General features: G+C 39.3%; 1 protein-coding gene and 1 pseudogene across 6 annotated transcripts in view; one reads left to right on the top strand and one right to left on the bottom strand.

Annotated features, from left to right (window-relative positions):
* The window catches only part of LOC129393639 (uncharacterized), a 168,474-nt gene that overhangs the window by 21,125 nt on the left and 123,049 nt on the right, over window positions 1–24,300 (top strand). For 3 of the 6 annotated variants that reach the window (XM_063595968.1, XM_063595972.1, XM_063595971.1), the window contains exon 1: window positions 21,799–22,060. The exons of 2 other annotated variants lie outside the window; for them this stretch is intronic. The gene's annotated coding sequence lies outside the window, so the exon portion shown is untranslated. Of the gene's footprint in view, window positions 1–21,729; window positions 22,061–24,300 lie in introns of those variants that run through there. One more of the 6 variants, XM_063595967.1, reaches the window with a different exon arrangement.
* LOC129393737 (large ribosomal subunit protein eL18-like) lies at window positions 1,207–22,500 on the bottom strand (annotated as a pseudogene).

The raw sequence follows: 24,300 nt of genomic DNA, 5'->3' as shown, positions 1-24,300 counted from the left end.
ATGGCAAGACCCCATCAATACAAAAAATTTTAAAAAGTTAGCCAGGCATGGTGACACACCCTTGTAGTCCCAGCTACTCTGGAGGCTTAGGCGGGAGGATCACCTGAGCCCAGGAGCTGGAGGTTGAAGTAAGCCTGCACTCCAGCCTAGGCAACACAACAAGACCCTGTTTCGTTAAAATAAATAAATAAAAGAAAGAAAAATTGATTGACACTCTATGGACTAATGAGGGAATGGAATGAAGATCAAATGGTTGTATATGAACTTTGATTGCAAGATAAGCTACCAATTACTGACAAAAAAAATTGAGTAACATACTGCATGATTCCACATATATCAGTTCTAGAAAATGCAAACTGGTCTATAGTGACAGAAAACAGGCCAGTGGTTTCCTGGGGAGAGAGGTAAGAGGCAAGGATTATAAAGAGGCAAGGGGAACTCTTAGGAATGATGGCTATCATCAGTTGTATTTCTTCCTTTCTAACTTGAATGCGATTTATTTCTTTTTCTTGCCTGATTGCCCTGGTCAGAACCTCTGATGTTGAATGAAAGTGGTCAGAGCAGATATCTTTGTATTATTCTTTATCTTAGGGGGAAAGGGAAAGCATGCAGTTTTTCATCATTATGCATAAGGCTATCTGTAGGATTTTTATAGATGTCCTTTATCTGGTTGAGAAAGTACACTTCTATTCCTAGTTTGCTAACAGGTTTGGTTTTTTTTTTTTTTGGTTTTTTAAAATCAGGAACAAATATACGATTTTGTCAGATTTTTTGGGTGTCTATTGAAATGATCAGATTTTCTTTTTTAGCTTAATATAGTGACTTACAATGATTAATTTTTTAATTTAAAGCAATGACATATTTTTGGGATAAACCTCATCCAGTAATATTAACTTTCTTATATTTTGTTGGATTTGACTTGTTAAAGTTTAGTTGAGAATTATTACATCCATGTTCAAGAGGGAAACTGGGCTATAGTTTTCTTTTCTTGTAATGGCTTTGTGTGGTTTAGGTATCAGGGTAATGCTGGCCCCCAAAAATAAATTGAGACGTATTCCTTCCTCTTCAGTTTTCTGGAAGATTTGTATATAATTGGTATACACAGTTTTATCCCTAAGTGTCTGGAAGAATCCACCAGTGTTTCTTTGTGAGAATATTTTTAACTATTAATTTTTTAAAAATAGATACATAGCTTTGGAAGTTATCTTTTTCTTTTTTTTTCTTTTTTTTCTTTTTTTTTTTTTTTTTTTTTTGAGACAGGGTCTCACTCTTTCACCCAGGCTGGAATGCAGTGGCATTATCAGGGCTCAATCTCGCAAGCTCAAGCTATCCTCCCGCCTTAGCCCCCCAAGTAGCTGGGACTACAGTCATGTGCCACCACACCCAGCTAAATTTTTTTGTATTTTTAGTAGAGATGGGGTTTCTTCACATTGCCCAGGCTGGTCTCGAACTCCTGGACTTAAGTGATCTGCCCACCTCAAACTCCCAAAATGCTGGGATTACAGGCGTGAGCCACTGCACCTGGCTGTACTTCTTTTTGAGTAAGCTTTGGTAGTTATGTCTTTCAAGGAATTTGACCATTTCATCTAAGTTGTTGAATTTTATTTGCTTAAGGTTTTTCATAATATTCCCTTGCTATTCTTTAAGTATCTGTAGAATTTGTCATATTTCACCTCTCATTCCTGATATTGGTAATATGTGTCTTCTCTCTTTTTTTTTTTTTTTTCCTGATCAGCGTGGCAAAAGATTTATCAATTTTATTTATCTCAAAGAACAAGGGTTTGGTTTCATTAATACTCTCAATTTATTTTGTTTTCCATTTCATTTATTTCTACTTTGATCTTTATTATTTCTTTTGTTTCTTTGTGTTTAATTTGTTCTTCTTTTCTAATTTCTTAAGGTGGAAGCTCATTAACTTGAGACTTTTTATATTTTCTAATATAAGCATTTTGCTTATGTCTTCCTACATACTGCTTTAGTGGCATGCCACAAAATTTGATATGCTTTGTTTTTATTTTCATTCAGCTCAAAATGCCTTCTAATTTTACTGCACTCCTATTTTAATCAATGGGTTATTAGAAGGTTATTTAGTAGCATGTTATTTTGTTTCCAAACATTTGGGGATTTTCCAGACAGCTTTCTGTTATTGATTTCTAATTTTAATTCTACTGTAGTCAGAAGACATACTCTGCATTATCTGAATCCTTTAAAATTTACTGAGACATGTTTTATGGCCTAGAACAGGGGCAGGCAAACTTCTATAAAGGATCAGACAGTAAATATTTTAAACTCTGTGGGCCACATATGATCTTTGTCACATATTTTCTTTTCTTCTTAAAGAAATCTTTCAAAATGTAAAAACCATTTTTAGTTCATGGACTATACAAAAACAGACTACATTTGGCCTCAGGGCCATAGTTTGATAACCTCTGGCCTAGAATATGATCGATTTGGGTAAATGTTTCATGTATACTTTGAAGAGAATATATATTCTATTACAGGTTGAGTATCCCTTATCCAAAATGCTTGGGACCAGAAGTGTTTCAGATTTCAAAGTTTTTTGGATTTTCTGAACATTTATATATATATAATAAGAGATCCTGGGAATAGGACCCAACGTATTGGGTCACGTTGGTGCTCAAAAAATTTTGGATTTTGGAGCATTTTGTATTTCAGATTAGGGATGCTCAACCTGTACTGTTAATTTGGTTACAGTGTTGCTTGAGTTTACTATATCCTTGTAAGTTTCTACTTGTTTTAGCAATCATTTAAAGAGGGGTACTGAAATCTCTAACTATGGATTTGTCTGTTTTTCCTTGCACTTCTGTCAGTTTTTGATTTACATATTTTGAAGCTTTTATTATTTGAGACAAAACCATGTAGGATTATTGTATCCTTCTGATTAACCAGCCCTTTTATTATTATAAAATGGCCTTTTTTATTCCTGGTAATATTATTTGCTCTGAAATCTACTTTATTTCATGTTAATATAGCCACACCAGTAGTTTTCTTTTGACTAATGCCAGCATCAGTATGATATATCTTTTTCCATCCTTTTACCTTTTTTTTTTTTTTTTTTTTTGAGACAGAGTCTCACTCTGTCTCAAAGTGACTGTACTTTGAGTCACTCCAGGCTGGAGTACAGTGGCGTGATCACCACTCCCTACAGCCTTGACTTCCTGGGTTCAAGCTATCCTCCCACCTCAGCCTCCCAAGTAGCTGGGACTACAGGTGTGCACCACCACACTTGGCTAATTTTTTGTGGAGACAGGATCTCACCATATTGCCCAGGCTGGTCTCAGACTCATGGGCTCAAGTGATCCTCTTGCCTCGACCTCCCAAAGTGCTGGGATTACAGGCATGAGCCACTGTGCCTGGTCATCCTTTTATTCTTAATGTTATTATGTCTTTGTGTGTAAAATGTGTTTCTTTTTCTTTTCTTTTTTTTTTTTTTGAGACGGAATCTCGTTTTGTCTCCCAGGCTGGAGTGCAGTGGCATGATCTCTGCTCACTGCAACCTCTGCCTCCTGCATTCATCCAATTCTTCTGCCTCAGCCTCCCAAGTAGCTGGGATTACAGGCACCCATCACCATGCCTGGCTAATTTTTGTATTTTTAGTAGGGACGAGATTTCGCCATGTTGGCCAGGCTGGTCTTGAACTCCTGACTTCCGGTGATCTACCTGCCTTGACCTCCCAAAGTGCTGGGAGCCATCACACCCAGCCTAAAATGTGTTTTTTTATTGAGAGTATATAGTTGGATCTTGTTTTTTATTTTCCTTTCCCCCACCATCCAAAATTTTTTGTTTCGTTTTGTTTTGTTCTAAGACAGGGTCTCACTCTGTGGCCCAGGGTGGAGTGCAGTGGCACGATCATGGCTCACTGGAGCCTTGACTTCCTGGGCTCAAGCGATCCTCTTGCCTCAGCCTCCCAAGTAGCTGGGACTACAGGCATGTACCACCACGCCCAGCTAATTTTTTTTTTGAATTTTTTATAGAGATGGAGTTTCACTTGTTGCCCAGGCTGGTCTTGAACTCCTAGGCTCAAGTGATCTGCCCTCCTTGGCCTCCCAAAGTGCTGGAATTACAGGGATGAGCCACTGCGCCCAGGCCAAAATCTTTTTAATAAGATAGAGGATCCAGGGTTAGTTTTTGTAGCCTTGGCTGGCCCATCAGCCTCTGATGTGCTTGAATTTCTGGTCCTTGGAGTGGACACAGGGCTTAGTGTGGCTGTGCTGGGTTCCCAGGGCCTTGCCGAAATGCCAGTACACTTCTTGGCCCTTGTGAGGCCCAGAGAGCAGGATGGTGCCACAGCCTTTGAGGGTGTCCAGGGTCAGCTGGTCAAAGGTGAGAATCTTGTCCTCAGCCTTGGGGATTTGGCTGCAGGCCCAACTGCTCATGTGCAGTGCACACACCTTCAGTTTGGGCACCTCCTGAACATGGTCCCCACAACCACAGCTGTTTTGTTTTCCTGGCCAGGAAGCTTCATCTTCCAGATCATCCAGGAAAGAGACAGAGATGGCCATTTGGTGCAACTCATAAATAACCTCTTCACCACAACTTGGTTGAAGGTAGAGTTTCTTCTGGCCAGAAACATATACAGCTTAACCAACAGCCTTCAGTAGATGTCCTGGCTCTTGGGCTCCTGGTATTGAACCTTTCAGTCATTGTTGTGGCAGGAGTCAACTTCCGTGATGGTGCCTCCTGTTCATCCAGGTCCAAAAGCAGTCTTGCTTTTTATCTGACAATCTTTGCCTTTTAAGTGGGATATTTAGATAATATGCATTTAATGTGATTGCTGATATGATTACAGTCTATTGCCTTGCCATTTTTCTATTAGTTTCACTACTTATTTGTTCCTTTTTCCACCTTCATTTGGGTTGAGTATTTTTTTGTGATTCTATCTTATCTCCTTTGTTGACTTATTAGCTATAACTGTTTTGTTATTCTACTGGTTGCCCTAGGGCAGTATACATCTTCACCCTACCACAGTCTACCTTTAGTCTACCTGATGGTAAAGAGTTGTTTTCATATGTCTGAAAACATCTTTATTTTGCCTTTGTTTTTTGAATGATATTTTGCTGAGGTTAACATTTTTTTCTTTCAGTACTTTATGTTCTACTGTCTCTTCATTTGCAATGTTTCTAATGAGAAATCTGCTGTCAACCTTATCTTTGTTACTCTATAACATGTGGCTGTTTTCCATATTTTTTATAATTGGCTTTGAATAATTTGATTATGACATTCCTTGGTGTAGTTTTCTTCTTGTTGAGCTTCTTGGATCTGTGAGTTAATAGTTTTTGTCCAATTTGAAAATTCTGGCCATTACTTTTTCAAATATCCCTTTTGTATCTGCCTCTCCTCTCCTTTGATGCCTCTGATTATGTTTACATAAGGATTCTGTAAGTTTGTCCCATAGCTCACTGATGCTTTTGTCATTCTTTTTTCTCTCTTTCATTTTTGAGTAGTTTCTTTTGCTATATCCTTCAAGTTCACTAACCTTTTCTTCTGCCATGTCTAATCTGCTACAAATACCATTAGTAGATCTCAGATATTGTAGTTTTCATCCCTAGAACTGCATTGAGTTTTTAAAAATGTCTTTCATGTCTCTACTTTCTGAAAATATAGAATATAGCTATAATAATGTTCAATGTCTTTACTAGTTCTAACATCTTTCTCTGCTTAAGGTCACTTTCAGATGATTGATTGTTTTCATCATTGTGGATTATTTCTTCTGGCTTCTTTGCATGCCTGGCAAGGCATTGTGAATTTTATCTGTTGGCTGCTGGATAGTCTTCTGTTCCTCTAAATGTTCCTGAGTTTTGTCCTGGGATGCAGTTAAGTTACTTGGGAAAGTTTGATTCTTTGGGTCTTATTCTTGTGATTTGTCAAGGAGTGCTCAGTCTATAGCTCATTACATAAGGAATAATAATGCAATATAGCTAAATAATATACTTCAAGGCAATCTTTAAGTTTACACTTAAGTCTAATCTTAAAAGACTGCAAAAGACTTACTAAATGATCTTAGCAACAAATTTAATCCTCTAATAAAAAACATGAAAATAATAATTTCAGAAAAAAAATTCACTTTCATTAAAAACTGCAAAGCACTCGAAAGAAAAAGTGAGAGGGAGAGAAACTGAGAACAGTGGGTACTTCACAGATTAATTTTGTGAGTAAAGATGACTTTTGTTTAAGAATTGGTCTCTACTATATGAATGTATTTCATTCTGAGGATAATGGTTAAAAACAGAGACATTAGGGGCAGACAGACTTGGATGCACATCAGACTCCTCCACACATTATAACTCAACATGTATGAGCCTCAATTATCTCATCTATAAAATGCCATGTTCTTTTACAGGGTAATCTAAAAGAACAAAAACTGTTAATTTCACCAACTAAAATATACAGAAAAAAGGAACTTAACTATTCCCTGATAAGCAAGCAAACTATACATCTAAATTATACATCCAAGTATTCTCCCCTTTTCTGGCTCCCTCACAATTTTCAAACGGTTTTGAATGAATCAACAAACATTCACAATTTTAAAAAACACATCTCTAGTGAGACTGTATGATTCAAACCCTATACACATATTATCCTTGCTTTTTTCCTTTTGATACAGCTATTATTCTATCTATAGCAGGTTAGTAACACTTAATTCTAGAGGCCCATAATTTTTCATTTGAATATAAAAGATAATGGTATCTCAAATAGATTCCAATGCTAAAATTAAATTCCATGTAACTCTTTACGTACAGACAGCATACTGTTGAATAGAAGCAGTCCAAAGTGAATTAATGCTTGAACCCACAACTGACAACATAAGTCCATTATTCTTGAACAAATCTTACTTGAAAAAATCAGGTTAAATCATTTCCATTCCTAAAGCATGTATTAGCTTTTATGGCCAAATATGACTTTTTCAAGAAGACAGTACAAAAGCTATATGAATCCCTTTTGTTTTATTCTACCAATTGCCTGTTTCAGCATTGTTACGTATTAGCAATTTTTGTTTTGCCTAATAACTGGAACTGAAAACTTACCAAACAAAATAAACCGGGGTCACTCTGTAACTCTTGACTTGGTTTTAGGTTTTTAAAAAGTAATGCAACTCATAATTTGGTAAGCATATTAGAATACCACTAGATAGGAATCTTCAATAATTAGAAATCAAGAACTTCTGCTAATTCATTTTTGTGACCTACACTCTTTTCTACCAATGAAGGCTTCATTTCAGAAGTACTGATTTGCTTATTTTTACTCCAGTTTTTTCATATTCCAGCAGCCTTTTTCATGTATCCTATCTATTCCTTTCTAAAATTCTACTGTTCTGATCTCTGAGCTTTATGTCCCAAGCTTGAGAAACAACAACAAAAAACTCTAATAGTCTACTTTGTATCTTGAAGAGTACTAAAATATTCTTAACATTTTAATTATGAGAACTGGGGTGGTTGGGAGTTACCCCCAAAAAAGGTAAGAAGAAGAAGAAAGGAAAGGTGGGGAAGGAGAGAGGGAGGGAGAAAAAAGAGACCGTTCTTAGGATGGCTTAAAGTGGTTTTGTGGGGGCAGGTAGGAGTAAGTCTTATCTCTTGTTATATGTAACTGTTTTCCTTTTGGTGTAATTGGAAAGACCCTCAACTAGGAGTTAAGAGACTCAGACTTTAGTTCCAATTTTGCTACTGTCCTTCAATGTAATAACCAATCTCCTGAAATGGGACCAGGCATGAAGAACAAAATTATTACAGCTGGGCCGGGCCACAGTGGCTCACACCTGTAATCCCAGCATTTTGGGAAGCCAAGGCAGGTGGATCATGAGGTCAAGAGATCGAGACCAGCCTGGCCAACATGGTGAAACCCCATCTCTACTAAAAACACAAAAATTAGCTGGGCGTGGTGGCACGCACCTGTAGTCCCAGCTATTCGGGAGGCTGAGGCAGGAGAATCACTTGAACCCAGGAGGCGCAGGTTGCAGTGAGCCGAGATAGCGCCACTGCACTCCAGCCTTACAACAGAGCGAGACTCCTCTCAAAAAAAAAAAAAAAAAATTTATTACACCTGAGAGGGTTTACAAGTCTCTGGAGTCATAATGCATGGATAGTTGAAAAGTTGATACTCTTTGGAAAGGTGGGGCTATGGCCCTAGCCAGCACATGAAATCATTCTCTTTATTTGTACAATAAGATTGTCTCATGGCATTAATAATGAAGAAGTATGCTTGATTACTAGAGCAAATATAATATAAAAGATACTTCTAAATTTTTACTCTGTGAGTTTCAGTTTCTGTGACACTCACATTTGAAGAGGGTGAACATCAATCAGTCTACTCCTTGACATACACTACTATAAATAGCCTTGGCTAAACCGTAAAAGAAAAATGAAGGCCAGGTATGGTGGTTCACGCCTGTAATCCCAGCACTTTGGGAGGCCGAGGCAGGCGCATCGGGAGGCTGAGGCATGAGAATCACTTGAACCCGGGAGGCAGAGGTTGCAGTGAGCTGAGATCATGCCACTGCACTCCAGCCTGGGTGACAGAGCAAGACTTCGTCTCAAAATTGCCAAAGTTAAGGGGATCAACCTCCCTCAGAGATTCTGAAAAAATGTATCATTGTATTTTACTAAATATAGGAACATTATGGTATATAACACTACATTTACATTAAATTTAAGACAAAACATGAAGCTAAAAAGAATTCTAGCTTGGGACCAAGTTTTTAAGGCAATTGTTCACTCCTCTCTGCTATTAACCATACTTTTGTGGAAAAGTTTGAGGTAGAGTGACTTTGATGACTATTCAAGATTGGTATATTAATACCTCTACTAGTTACAAAGATGAATGGTGGTGATGGTTACAACATAATGGATGTATTTAATACCACTGAACTGTACACTTAAAAATGGTTAAGTTGATAAACTTCATGAGTATTTTGCCACAGTTTTAAAATTTATGGAAAAAAACCTCTACTAAAGTTCAGTATTATCAACAAATATAGACTATTGTAAGAGTTTTTTATTTAATTTGAATATGCATTTCTGAATTGACTACTATATCCTGTATTCAGCTCATGAATCATCTCTTACTGTGCTCATGAAAACTATACTTGATTCCAAGTTTTAAAAATACCCATCATTCTTTTTGTGAAGAAAGACCTGTGATTAACAGTTCTCACTTTTGTGGCTGTCAGCATGCCTGCATCAGTCAATACCTGCAACACTGTCCATTGTCCAGGATTCCAATCCTGGATGGAATGCACATAAACAAGCCTGTTAGAAATGGCCCTAAAATAAAGATAAATAGGATCTCTATGAAGCCCCTCCTAGAAAATCTACTTCTAAGAATCCTAAGAAAATAAGTAAGGCAAAAATTTAGCTATTATGCTGGGCGTGGCGGCACACACCTGTAATCCCAACACTTTGGGAGGCTGAGGCGGGCAGATCACCTGAGGTCAGAAGTTCAAGACCAGCCTGGCCAACATGGTGAAACCCCATCTCTACTAAAAATACAAAAATTATCTGGGCGTGGTGGCACACGCCTGTAATCCCCACACTTTGGGAGGCCGAGGCGGGCAGATCACCCAAGGTCAGAAGTTCAAGACCAGCCTGTCCAACATGGTGAAATCCTGTCTCTACTAAAAATACAAAAATTAGCCGGGCATGGTGGCATACGCCTGTAGTCCCAGCTACTCAGGAGGCTGAGGCAGCAGAATTGCTTGAACCTGGGAGGCAGAGGTTGCAGTGAGCCAAGATTGTGCCATTGCACTCCAGCCTGGGCGACAAGAACGAAACTCTGTCTAAAAAAAAAAATAGCTATTAGGTTTTTCGTTTTACCAGTTGAAGAAACTTGGGTGGAATCAATATAAATGCCCCAAAATAAGGAACTGCTTAAATTATAGTACATCCTTATATTCCATAAGAAAATACTTATTTCGACGTTAAAGTGTACAACTGAATATTGCTAGGAAAAAAATATATGAACAACAAACAGATTTAAGCAAAAAGTTTAATAACAAAGGGTGTTGGGGGTAGGTATTTCTGGCTGATGGGATTATTTTTTCCTACATCCTGCTTATTTGTATTTTCTTTAATATCGACTACTTATAATAAGAAAAAAAACAAGTTTTCTGAAGTACTTATTCAACATGAGTTTATCATTCACTTATTAATTCAACAAATATTTGCATTTGTTGGATTAATTCAGACATAGTCCTTACCCTCATGTCTCTTAATTTACGAGGAAAAAAAAAAGGCATGATGAAACAATCTTGGGAATTTTTTACTCCTTTCTTTCGTTCTTATTAATTACCCAGTCATTCCATTTTGTTGAGGACTCTGGCCCTTTGCTGACAGTATCTGCCTCCCCTGCATTTTCTGCCATCACCTCCCACTTCAGTGTCCATATGGAAAACCCATTGAAAAACTATGAACTCTGACCCCATAAAACCACTTCATTCAGTAATCCATACCCAAAGCTAAACCCTCTATCTTCTGATAACCAAGAAATTATTCTACAGCCGTAAGAGTCCAGTATATTGATCTCTGACTACAACTACTTATCCTTGCAGTTTTTTTACTCCATTACTCCCTAAATACCTGCTTTCTTACCTAATTTTGATACCCATTCCTCATTTCTTCAAACTACAATCTCATTTCTTCAAACTACAATCTCCCACATGCTTTGTGTCTTTTCCTATCCAGCCTAGGTTCTCAGGTACATCACCCTCTTCTGCTAACAACCTTCCTCCCTCATTAATTCCCTCTCCCATTACCTAGAGCGTATATTTTGTACCATCTTACTTCAACTCAAACTTGCTACTTCAGCTCTACCCTTATCTCTTTTATGACTCCTTTATCAGAAAAAAAAAAAACTAAAACTATTAGCTATGAATTCCCTCAACTTCCTGCTCTAGATTTACAAGTTATACATAAAACCATCTTACCTGTTCCCTTCTAGTCTCAAAGGAAAAGGTATCCTTTCTCTTTTCTGGGTTAATTCCTTTACCTGCACCCTTATCTCCTACTAGATCTCACTATGCCTTTCTAATTTCTCCTCTCTGATGACTCTGTCCCCATACTTTATAAAAATGTTAAGTTCTCTTCTCTTGTAGATCTCCTACTCTATTCTGTAACCTCCTCCCTAAAATTATCATCTTTTGTTTTTAAGAAAATGTCAAGAGCCTTGAAATAATACACATTTATTATAACCATTCTCTTTTTTTTCTTTCTTTTTTTTTTTTTTTTTTTGAGACGGGGCTTCGCTTTTGTTGCCCAGGCTGGAGTGCAATGCCGCAATCTCGGCTCACCACAACCTCTGCCTCCCAGGTTCAAGCAATTCTCCTGCCTCAGCCTCCTGAGTAGCTGGGATTACAGGCATGTGTCACCATGCCCAGCTAATTTTGTATTTTTAGTAGAGACGGGGTTTCTTCATGTTGGTCAGACTGGTTTCAAACTCCCGACCTCAGGTGATCTGCCTGCTTGGGCCTCCCAAAGTGCTGGGATTACAGGCAAGAGCCACTGCACCCAGCCCCTTTCCCTATTTTAATATACTTTTCAACTCAACACAAACAGAATTCTGCCACCATTGTTTCATTGAAAGTGTTCTGGCAAACATTACTAATGACAGAACTGCCAAATCCTTTTATCTTTTTCAGTTTACTTGGCCTGTCTTTACCTTCTGACACTCCTGACTTCTTTCCTTTTGAAACCTCTCTACCACTGGCTCCTTTAACTCTGAGCTCTGTTGGTGTTCCTGCCCCTCTCTCAGCCATTCCTTCTCAGTCTTTTGCTGCTTCCTCTTACTTTGCCCATTTACTAATTTTGGTTCTCATTTCCTCTATGTTTAGTCTCTATGAGCAATGGCATCCATTTCCCTCATAATCTGAACTACCACCTATTTAGTGATATCCATTTCCAGCCCAGGCCTTTCTCCTAAGCCTCGGTCGTATATATTGAGCTCCTTACTGAACTTCCCTACTTAGGTATCCCATGAGTGCTTAATCTTTCATATTCAAAATGTCCTCACTGGACTTGTCATCTCCCTCTCATGTCCCAGCGTTCCATCTCACACCCATAAACATACACACACACACACACATATTCTCTCTCTCTCTCAAAAGCCATGAGCCTCCTCCACTTGTCCCTGTCCTGGTTAATGATACCACCATTGTACTCTACAACCAGGCCAGGGACCAGGGAGGCATTACAGATTTTTCCCTCATCTTCTATCCCAACCATCACTACCCTAGTCCAAAAACTCATGATTTCCCACCATGACTATAAAACCACACAAAATACTTCCATTTAAATAACAATAATAAAGAGCATTTTTACAACATTCCCCCTAGTATTTCAATTATGAAATGACAACAGATTACCTTATTAGCAAACCATGAAGGCTATACAGAAACATATATAGCTTACACTATTCTCAGCATTTAAAACTCTTGTTTATCCCAGTACCTAATACTGTTCAGCACATGGCAGCTTGTTGCTTATCAGTTCACTTCTGAATAAAGTGAATGTGGCATATTTAAAGATATCCATAATAATTATTAAGCTGCATGTTAAGCGGTCTGGCAGTCAATAATATGATATATAACAAAATACAATTATTACACCTTGTTAGTTCACCAGAATCTCTTTAAAATGCACCACACATACCCATAAATCAGGAAGTAGAACTGCTATAAATGAGCTTCCATTAACTCCCACCCTACTGTCATGGATAATACTTAACCTGTTTATGCTCCCTCAGTTTCTAACCACTCCTCACCCCAAAATGATGAAAGTAAATAAACCCTCATGGCCCCCTTAGAGTAAAAATAGTGTATCCTTAGGTGCAGAGGGACTTTGCCTCTCTAAGTCTTTCCTACTTTGCTCTCTGATGACTGAAAGATGAAACCTTCTGTCCCACAAGATATCAAACTGTAATTTTCCTGAAGAGAAACAAAGTACAGTATTCAATAAGGCTAAATGGATGAAATTCAATCATGCTAATATACATAAAAGACAAACACGGAGCCTTCTTTGGTCAACTGGGAAAGGAGATGAGGAGAGAGGTATATTGTTAGGAGGCCTTCAGAAGCAATGCCTTCCAATCATTCCTGATTTTTTTCTCAGTTTTCTTTAATGCACATGTATTCTATAATTAGGGGAGAAAATGTTCAAAAGCAAGTCCACAGGTCTAGTTTGAAGGGCAAATAAGCTGGGTGCAGTGGCTCATGCCTATAATCCCAGCAGTTTGGGAGGCTGAGGCAGGAGGATCACTTGAGATCAGGAGTTTGAGACCAGCCTGGCCAACATGGAGAAACCCTGTCTGTACTAAAAATACAAAAAAAAAAAAAAATTAGCTGGGCATGGTGGCTTGCGCCTATAATTCCAGCTACTTGGGAAGCTGAGGAACGAGAATTGCTTGAACTGGGGAGGCAGAGGTTGCAGTGACCTGAGATCACGCCCCTGCACTCCAGCCTGCATGATACAGCAATACTCTGTCTAAAAAAATTGTAATAATAATTTTAAAAAGGCAAATAAAAGCTATATACAAAGTAAATTACATCAAGTGGTTTAAAAGAAACCTTGAACTTAAGTTAACTGTATATACTAACATTTTTTACATCTAAAAACTTAAACTTTAGGAATTTCAATTTTCTATAAAAGAAAGTAAACGAGCATAAATAAAGGTAGAGGGAGAATTGTTAGATTCAGTCATACGCTATAAAAATTTCTTATCAGGAAAGGGTTTTATATCTACTATATTAGTAGTCTTGCAGTTTATTAAAAGTATTGCAGTTTGGTCATGGTCAGCTTTGGGTTGTTTTGCCAATGGCATAAACATCTAATTATTAAAAAACAAAAAACAAAACCTCCATGCTGATAAAAATACATCCTCCAATAAGGGGGGAAAGTTATTTGATTAAATACATATGATATTTTTCTACATGGAAAGTTGAAATGAATTTAATCTTCTGTTTCACATCAAACCTATCTTATTTTTAAAAGAGTTTCCTTAAAATTAGGTAAACAGTTTGTATATACTGTCCCAAGTTCACTTGGTCAAAAGTTAACAGTATGGGGTCACCAAGTAAATTAAACATTAACAGCAAAAATTAAAGGACTTAAATTAAAAACACAGGGTCTAATCCTATGATGAAAAAATAAGGAAAAAGTATTCCCATAAGAGCTATAAACTGCTCACCTATTTAAAATAAATTACTTCTTCAGAGCTGCCTTAAAAGGTTAATTTATTTTAAACATATAAGAATTTCCTAGCCAAAAGGGATTTGTACTATAAGAAATACATTTTACATATTAAGAATAGAAATGTAGTATGAGGCTCAACTGTCTTAGACAACTGATCACACATCCTCAGTCATATCTCCTACAGACCAGAGTCTCAATTTTACTCCAGTTTATTAAAAATAAATAAGACATGAATGTAATAGATTCCTGGTTCCCTATCCTCCACAACTTCCAGTTCATCCCAACTCAATAAAGTCTCTGAGAAAGTCATAAGTTGTAATTTTTAAGTTTTTTACTCCTGTAGTTTATGTTAAAACTTTTAAAACTTTCTTTTGATACATTTCCAATACATCCATTTCCATTATTTATGAGTCCCTGTTACGATCTAAAATTGTTCTCAAAATACAAAAATTGTAATGGATAGGACAAAAAGTTAATACCCACCCATGGTATATTTCAGACTATATATAGTATATATATGTAATTAATACCATTCTGGGTGTCACTGTTTGAGAGGGGCCTTGTTAAACAAGAATAACCAGAAGAAGGAAACCAAGATGGTGAAGGGTTTAAGAGCATAAAACAATTAAAGACACATTAAAGAAGCCATTAAAGGATGTTTGGGAGTGGGAATTCTGCTGTCATTATGTTTCAAAAAAATAATGATCATATTTAAAGGGTTATTGTAGGTAGGTGAGAATAAATTTGTTCTCAGTAGCCTCAGGGGACACTTAGACAATGGGTGGCAGTAAGAAGAGACATATTTTAACTCTTAAGATTCTATGATTCCAATCCTGAATAGGCTAAATTTCCTTTATTAAGCTCTCACAAAGTATATATTATTTCAAAAGCAGTGTTTCAAAACACCGTATTTAATATCTCATTTAAGGCCAACATTTTAACATTAATTTTAGAAAGAAGATTAACAAAAACAAATGGGTTTATCCCTTTCCAGGAATCATTATTGGTAGGTGAAAAAAAAAATTCATACTTCCCAGCCAGGTGCAGTGGCTCACGCCACTTTGGGAAGCCAAGGCAGGCGGATCACCTGAGGCCAGGAGTTCAAGACCAGCCTGGCCAACATGGCAAAACCCCATCTCTACTAAAAATACAAAAATTAGCTGCCTGGTGGTACATGTTGTACCAGCTACTTGGGAGGCTGCAGCAGGAGAACTGCTTGAACCCGGGAGGCAGAGGTTGCAGTGAGCCGAGATCACACCACTGTACTCCAGCCTGGACAACAGAGTGAGACTCTGTCTCAACAACAAAATAAAAAAGGTCATACTTCCTCAATAAATGTTGACCATTATTAGTCGTAAATGAATTTTAGTTTAGTTCCATGATTTGTGGTCAAGAATACTGTAAGCAAAATAACTCCTCATATAGGAAAAAAAATCTTAACTCAGTATATTCAGAGAATCAAAGTTGAAAATGCTATATATGAATCTGTTCTAACCACTTCTAGAAATTGGAGCTCTAAACCATGTAAATTTCCCAAAACAAGTACATTTCCTGATGTGTGTATAAATTTTCCCCCATGTAACTAATATTGGTATCCTTTAAAAAAAAATCACAAAAAGTTTCTTGCTCACAAAACATTTATAGATAATTAAGTACCTGTATTGATCTTCCATTAAAATAATCTACCAACTGCAAAATAAATCTGTTTCTAAACAGTTTATTCTCTTAAGCTGATACCTAAGTAAAGCATATAATTATATACTGTTTAAATAACCTCTGAGGAGAATTTTCTAATTGTTTTTAATCTGTCAATTAGCTACAGGGAGAAGAAATTATCCAAGATACTTGACAGAACAAAGATATTGTCAACATAACTGTAAATCAAAAGGTTGCGTTTTATAAAGGGAATGTAGATGGGTAAATTTTTGGGAAAAGCTCATCACATTCGTACCAAGAAATTTCAGTAAATTGTGTAGGAATATAATTTCAGTAGTAGATAAGATGCTATATCTAATTAAATAGTTGTCCATCTTGAGGTCTGACACTTCACAGACCTCTAAAAAAGATAAAGAAGTACTTTTTATGGATTTGTTAAGCAAAAAATTACAGAACAGCTCAGGCAACATGACGAAACCCCACCTCTACCAAAAAATACAAAAAATTAGGTGGGTGTGGTGGCGGGCACCTGTGGTCCCAGCTACTCGGGAGGCTGAGGTGGGAGGATCACTTGAGCCCAGAAGACAGAGGTTAAAGTGAGCCGAGATCACTCCACTGAACTCCAGCCTAGGAGACAGAGACCCCAACTCACAAAAAAAGAAAAAAAGAAAAATACCTAGGTGGTATTAAAAAATGTATACACACACACACACACACTTAATTACTACCATAACCACACATCAACACACATACAAAATGACTGTTCACATCCTTTATTAGTTTCCTAATGCCTTAAAATTACCTTAAACAAATTACCATAAACTTAGTGGCTTAAAACAACAGAAATGTATTATCTTACAGTTCTGGAGGTCAGAAATTCAAAATGGGTCTTAACGGGCTAAAATAGAGATGTCGGCATGGCTGCATTCCTAAAGAGTCTGTTTTCTTGCCTTTTTCAGTTTCTAGAGCTCATGAACTATTCTTTGGCTCATGGCCTCCTTCCACCTTCAGAGTCAGCAATGGCTTTCTCACATCTCATCATTGACATGGATTCTTCTACTTCCCCTTTACACACTTAAAGGACCATGTAATTAGGCCTCCTCAGGTGATCCAGAATAATCTATTTTCAGATCATCTGAGTAGCAACCCTAATTTTTATCTGCAACTTGAATTATCTCTCACCGTGTAACATAACATATTCACAAATCCCAGAGAGATTAGGACATGTACATCTTTGGACATCTTTGGTAGGCCATTATTCTGCCTACCATATGTATGAATAATTTTTCCTTTACTTTTCTTCAGGAACTCCATGGACCATCATCCACCTCTGAAACTATATGCAAACTATTCACATACATGCATGATTCTAGAGAAAGGGTCTATAACTTTCAACACATTTTCAAAGTTTAAGAATCACTGAGCTGGGTGCAGTGGCACTTGCCTACAGTCCCTGCTACTTGTAAGGCTGAATGGACGATCACTTGAGTCCAGGAGTTTGAAGCCAGCCTGGGCAATATAGAGAGACCCTGTCTCTTAAAAAAACAAAAATCACTGGACTAGCTGATAGAACACCAATGTTCCTTAAAAGAATAGTTTGGCAGTGTCAACACTGCAAAATTTTAGTTTGACTTTTTGATATGTATATTTTTAACTATAATCATAAAACCTTGATATGGGTTGAAAGTTTTTTTCTTGTATTTTTCCTCTGTGTGTTTTTTATAGACTGTGTATATGGAGAGAGAGAGAAAAAGAAAACTCACCCATGTACAAGAGCAAGCAAATGATATAGATGTTCTTTGAACTCTTTTTAATATTGTAACTTTTTGTAAATTTGAAATTATTTCCAAAAAAAGTTGTATTTTTTAAATTAAGTCCCATCTCAGAGAAACAAGACCAACACGAAAATAAAAGGAAGTTGAAAACCCTGCTAAGCAAAGTTTTTAATACATTCAGTAGTATATACTGTTTTCAAGGTACTGTCTGCATTCTTTCTTTTTTTTTTTTTTTTTCTCGAGACAGAGTCTTGCTCAGTGGCCCAGGCTGGAGTGCAGTGGCCCAGGCTGGAGTGCAGTGGCGCGATCTCGGCTCACTGCAAGCTCCGCCTCCCAGGTTCACGCTATTCTCCTGCCTCAGCCTCCCGAGTAGCTGGGACTACAGGCGCCTGCCACCACGCTCAGCTAATTTTTTTGTATTTTTAGTAGAGACGGGGTTTCACCATGTTAGCCAGGATGGTCTCGATCTCCTGACCTCGTGATCCGCCTGCCTCGGCCTCCCAAAGTGCTGGGATTACAGGCGTGAGCCAACGCGCCCGGCCTGCATTCTTTCTTGAAAGATGAACAGACCTATAGCTTTCACAGTTTTATCTAAATAAGTTAATATGTTGAAGCCAACATTGCATCAGTTGTAGCTTACTCATTATAAACTTCAGCAGGAGGGAAAAAAAGCATAGAAATTACAAGACCTCTGTTCTTCACACTACCCATATTTAGCATCCATTAGCTGGTGATTGCATTTCAGTTTCCAAGAGCAAAACCCCAGATTTTAAATTATGACTTCAGTTCTACTCTTATTGACAAGTAAAGAGGGGTATGCAGAGACACAAACTAACTGTGAGTGGAAAGGGGTGGGGGAGGGATGATTAACTCTTGACTGTATTGAAGAAAGCAAGCTGACACTTCTGCCCTAATTGAGCACCTAAGTAATTGAGTTATTTCTTCTTATAAAGTACATTACTTTGTAGGGTATTAAAGTTCCAGGCAGGAATTCTTACTAGTTTTAACCCACGAATTTGATGGTCTGAAGTAAAAGCACTTTTCCCGTTTTTCCTTTGAAATTTAACTCAGGAATTTGCACCCCCTTGTGGTCAAATATAAAATTCTTAGTTTTCAAAAGACCGTTTTTTACAATCGGGCTCTCTGTTCAGGCATAGGAACTACTGTATGTTAGTTGATTTTGTTTTCTCCCATTTTAGCAAATCAAGAAGCTTTCATGAAAGATTTTTTCTTAAATAAGACTTTAAACACAATTAGACTTAAATCTTCTAAAAGTGACTTACACATAAACTTCAGTCTCTGCAAAATAGAGATAATTGCACCCACTTAATGAGTTACATGATGATTCGATGGAAAAATGCATGTACATGCTTAGCCCAGTGTCTGACACATATTAGGTCTTCAATAAATGTTATCATTTATCATCATCACTTTAGAATTCTCTTGACATATTATATCTAAAAGGGGACTAAGATAAAAAATTCTACAGTGAGGAAACCAGATTGTGCTACTTACCTATTTGTAAGTTCTAGTACAATTTTACACATGTCTCCCAAATATACCACTTATTCAGACCCCCCCTAGCTGATTGTCCCCACAGGTACATTATATTTTTAAAGTACAAACAATATGTGGTTATCCCTGAATGCTAGAAATTTGGATGATTTTTACTTTATATATATTTTAGATGGGCCTGGGTTTTTTAACCTTAACAATCAGAAAAAGCAATAAATCTATTCCATTTCCAGGTATTATTCTTATGAGATGGTAAAATAAATTAACATCCTTATTTGCCTAACAGGGATCATTATTCATATTTGGGAAAAATCATTTGTCAGTTTGATTTATCATTTTAAGGAGCTCTTGAATAAGAATGCTAACCCCGCCCAGCGCGGTGGCTCACGCCTGTAATCCCAGCACTTTGGGAGGCAAAGGCAGACAGATCACGAGGTCAGGAGTTGGAGACCAGCCTGACCAACATGGTGAAACCCCGTCTCTACTAAAAATACAAAAATTAGCCGGGCGTGGTGGCGCGCGCCTGTAATCCCAGCTACATGGGAGGCTGAGGCAGGAGAACTGCTTGAACCCGGGAGGCAGAGGTTGCAGTGATCCAACCAGCCTGGGCAACAGAGTGAGGCTCCCTCTCAGAAAAAAAAAAAAAAAAAAAAATGCTGACCCCTAATGGCACTAACTGTAGTTTGATTTTTAAACAACCATTAAAGAAGCCAGTTTAAAAGATCAATGACTGACTGACAATAACAAACATTTACTAATATGCCAAGCACTGTTGAAATTCCTTTAATATGTTAGCTCATTTACATCCTTACAACAGTCCAATGAGGTATTAATAGTACTTGTTTTACAAAAGGTCCAACAGATAATTTACCCAACAAGGCACAGCTAGTAAGTAGTGGAGCTGGGATTCACCCAGGCAGCTCGGTTCCAGAGTCGGCCCACTTAAGTAGTGCAAAAAAGTACCAGAGATTAAGTAGTGTATTTATACTACTCTGCCACGTTACTTCTTGCTGATCTCAAATTGCTAAAATCCATTTCTTTTCCAAGACACTTAAATAATGCAAACCATGCTACCCTTCTCCCACTTCCTTATTAGTACTTCAGGCACTTTCATATCTACTCTCTTATTTAACATTCACAATGAAGGTTTTAAAATATTTACAACTTTATAGGGCTCCGCGCGGTGGCTCACGCCTGTAATCCCAACACTTTGGGAGGCCGAGGCGGGCGGATCGCGAGGTCAAGAGATCGAGACCCTTCTGGCCAACATGGTGAAACCCCGTCTCTATTAAAAGTACAAAAATTAGCTGGGCGTGGTGGCGCTTGCCTGTAGTCCCAGCTACTCGGGAGGCTGAGGCAGGAGAATTGCTTGAACCCGGGAGGTGGAGGCTGCAGTGAGCCTAGATCGCGCCTGGCGACAGAGCGAGACTCCGTCTCAAAAAAAAAAAAATTACAACTTTATTATCGTTAATTGTCCTATCAGAGTGCCCATTTTTTTTGAAGGTAGACAGGTTTGCCTAGATATGGTGCTTCTACTTACCAGTTCTAAGACTTTGGGGCAGATTTCTTAATCTGAGCCTCAGGTGTCCTCATCTGTAAAGTGAAGATAATACCTACTTCATAAGGCTGTTGTGAGCAATAAACACGATTAATTCGCAAATCATTTATTTAGCACAGTGCCCAGCACACAGTACACAGTCAATACGTGGTAGCTGTCAGTTTACCAACGTGTTGCACAACAGAAACTCGTCTTTGCTGGATTCAGTTCACTTATCACGCCATTAAAAAAAAAAATCATCCTAAGCGACACAGAAAAACTGCCCATTCCTATCTCAAAAAGTTTATGAACAAGTTAAGACGGTAAGAGAAACTGAATTCAATGAAAGCGTCTTCGCAACAGGCAGCTTAGGACCGGGAAGAAGGGCTTCAGCAAACTTAATCATTAACTCTAGGCAGGCGCGCGCGCACACACACACACCGTTGAAGAAGGAGACCACGCCTCCTGTGTGGGCTCAGGTTGAATCGTACAGCGTGGTAGAGAACTCCAGGGCTGCTGAATCTGACAGATGTGGATTCATCCACTTCTGTGCCACCTGTGCTGTCTTGGGCAAATTACTTAACGTCTCTGAGCCTAGGTTTCCTGGTCTTCAAAACGAGAACAGTAATAGTTCCTACCTGGTAAAGTTGTTCCGAGGCTGAAGTGCGATAACCCCTGTAAAGCGCTGGAGAACGGCAAGAGCTCTACAAGCCGGCAGGGCGGTTTTAAATGCACGTGTATCCATATACAAGGTCTCATTGATACATTCCGTTGTTTGGAGTTTAGACACTGGCTGTAAGACGTTTTTCTTTTCTCCTAAGCTGGACCCGTATTTGTTTACCTCCAACGTAGACTAAATGCCTGTGGGCTGGTAGCTATAAGAGGACCCCTCGGCCCCACAGCCTCTAAGTTCACTTCACCTCCGCGGCTTTGCAAAAGCGCTACACGCACGCGCAAGAAGCAAGAGGACTGCAACCGAAGAAGCAAAGGGAGAGCCGTGCACCACGATGATTCTGCGCATGTGCCTGGCGGGGGGGGGGGGGGGGGGGGGGGGGGTTGGAGTTTGCGCATGCGTAAAAATGTCGGGAAAGCAAGAGAAGGGGGGTTAAGAGGCGGTATTGACAGCTGTGGAGGCAGCCCGCGTTCCCGGCATTCCCCGGGGCGGCGGGGTTGGCTCTAACGAATTTGAATGAGGAGCCTCAGCGCTTTCGGCGCCATTTTCGAGTGATGCCTGATCTCATCAATCTAGCGGGAGAGACAGGATAACCTGTCCGAGAGTATAGCGCCACTATGACTCCGCCGGAAAAATTACTTTAAAAATCGCCAAAAATTACTTGGAGCAAAGGGCAGTCGGCGGAGCTTCGCCAAGGCTGGCGCAGTCGGTAAGAGCCTGAAGAAGTAGCGGAGCGGGACTCGGGAGGTGGCAGTGGTGGGACCCGCAGGCAGTGGGGGGTGCAGGGAGTGGGCGCGGGGTCTACTCTCACTTAATCGCGAAACATCCGAGGAAGTAGGGTTAGGGGCAACTTGGGCGTCTGCGAGTGGGCGGCGGCGGGCGGAATGTGGCGGGAGCGCGGAGAGACGGGGCTGTGGGGGGAGGGGAGCTGCAGTTTGAGCGGGACGCGGACCGGCTGCGGCGGAGCAGCCGCCGCCCAGCGGATCTGTCAGCAAGACCCCCCGCCCGGGACCGGAGCCGGGGACGGCGCACTGCGGGGTCTCTGCAGGCGGCCGCTCCTTGACAGGAGGACTGGACGCGCGCCCCTCCCCCATTTCCGAACCGGGCCGCCTTTTCTCGCCGTTTTCTCGACCCGGTGATGGCCGTCATCTCGTGACAAGAAACTTAAGGTCGACAGAAAATTCAGGACCCGGAGTCATGGGTCCCTCCGGTGGGTCGTGGCAACAGTCCCCCCCGCCACCGCCCGGCACCCATCTATCTATATTGTCTTTTGACGCTGAAGCGTGAGGTGCCCCAGGAATGAGAGTTTCCCAAGCCCTGGCTGCCCTCCCCCGGCGCGCTGGGTCCCCGTGAGGTCTCTAGGTAGGTAGGACTGGCCGCGGCTCGCGCTTCCAAGATGGGGCAGGGGCAGGGGCAGGGGCAGGCTTTTGAGGTTGTAGCGGGCTCTTAGGAAAGATGCTGGACTTTAGCTTCTTTCTGGGGATTTTTGTCATTTGCTCTCGCAGCGTTGTCCTTTCTCAAAGGGGAGGAGTGTTCACGGGTGAGATGAAAGATGGGGCTTCGAGCTAACGATTTCCTTCTCGTGGCTATTTCCTCCGAGTCGCACTTTCTTAGAAGACTTTTTTCTTCCCCGGTGTTTGAAACATGTCGCAAGGAAAAAAGCAATCTGTGAAACTGTTAATGTTTTCCTCCCCCAAAAGTCTTTACCCGGACAACTTAACGGTAATTTTGCGATCCCCACCTTTTCTTGACGCTGAGGAGGAGGGACGAGAGTTGTTATTTGTCTTTCCCTTCGGTGATTTTTTTCCCCCCTTAGCTGGTGGTTTCTATCAATTCTTACTCCACAGCTCTTGAGTGATGTGAGCCAGTGACGGCGTTAACTTTAGGTAATACTTTTATGGCCTTTGTAAAAATCCCGCGTTAAGGATGTATTAGATCTTGAGTTCTTTTCCGCGCTGGAGGCACCACTAGATTAACCCTTTGCCGGTGTATTGCGTGTGGGGCGCACGGCTCTGGGTTGCAAATATTCCGGAGATGCTTTTTGCAGCAGCTATTCTGTTCAATTGTTCGCAAAGAGGAATAACGCTTCCTGGGAACCGCAGTGACACGCTTCTTTAGGACTGCCTGCCTACAGAGTTTTTCCCCGTGGAATTGATATAACGATTGATTTATTTCTTATATTCTATGAAGACTAGGGGACCCGCCCTCGCTTAGAATGTTTCCCGGAGGAGAATAGAAGAGTGCAATGTGATGTTTTTCAAATTGTGTCTAACGGAGCTCCCTAAACTCTGGACTTGTTACCCCCTGATTGGCTGGAAGGAAGCGGGCCTGGGGGGTTTGAATGTTGAACGCTAAACTATAATTCTCGACTTTACGAAAAATTATACTTTTAGCCAGAGAACCACGGAAATAGCTACGAAACGTTAGGACGAGAGTTTAGAAAAAAAGTTGGTTTTTAATAGTTTTTTTTCCTCTCAGAAAGGATTTTCGTGTGGTTCTCAAATGTATATTAAAAGTAAAACTGAAGAGGCTGTTTTCGCAAAATTATGTTTCTGCTGGTTGAAATTACAAGACTTTTATATATTTGTCACTGTTCTTTATTGGTTAAAAACTGAGTGAAAAATTTAGTTTTTTTCCTTTGATAGGAATTTTTCACCTTAAACTACATATATTTGTTGGATGCAGATTACCGGACAGTTGTTTCTTTTATTTTGATGCAAAGAAACTTTAATTTTCTTAAGGTTCACGAATGATCTTTTTAACATTTTCCATAAAAATTGAACATCTTATTTAAAAAACTTTTCGCATCTAGTGAAAATATACATTTTGCTAATTCAGTAACTGCAGTGAACTAAAACTTTAATTTACAAAACATTTATGTTTCTTAATTTAGACAACAGGTAAGCACAGGTGCGTATATATTATTTAGTTCCTTTGATAAATTCATTA

This window comes from Pan paniscus, chromosome 14, assembly GCF_029289425.2.
Source record: "Pan paniscus chromosome 14, NHGRI_mPanPan1-v2.0_pri, whole genome shotgun sequence".
In the NCBI taxonomy this organism is placed as follows: domain Eukaryota; kingdom Metazoa; phylum Chordata; class Mammalia; order Primates; family Hominidae; genus Pan; species Pan paniscus.
The sequence above is the reverse complement of the archived record's forward strand: the minus strand, read 5'-3'. Positions and strand labels throughout refer to the sequence as shown.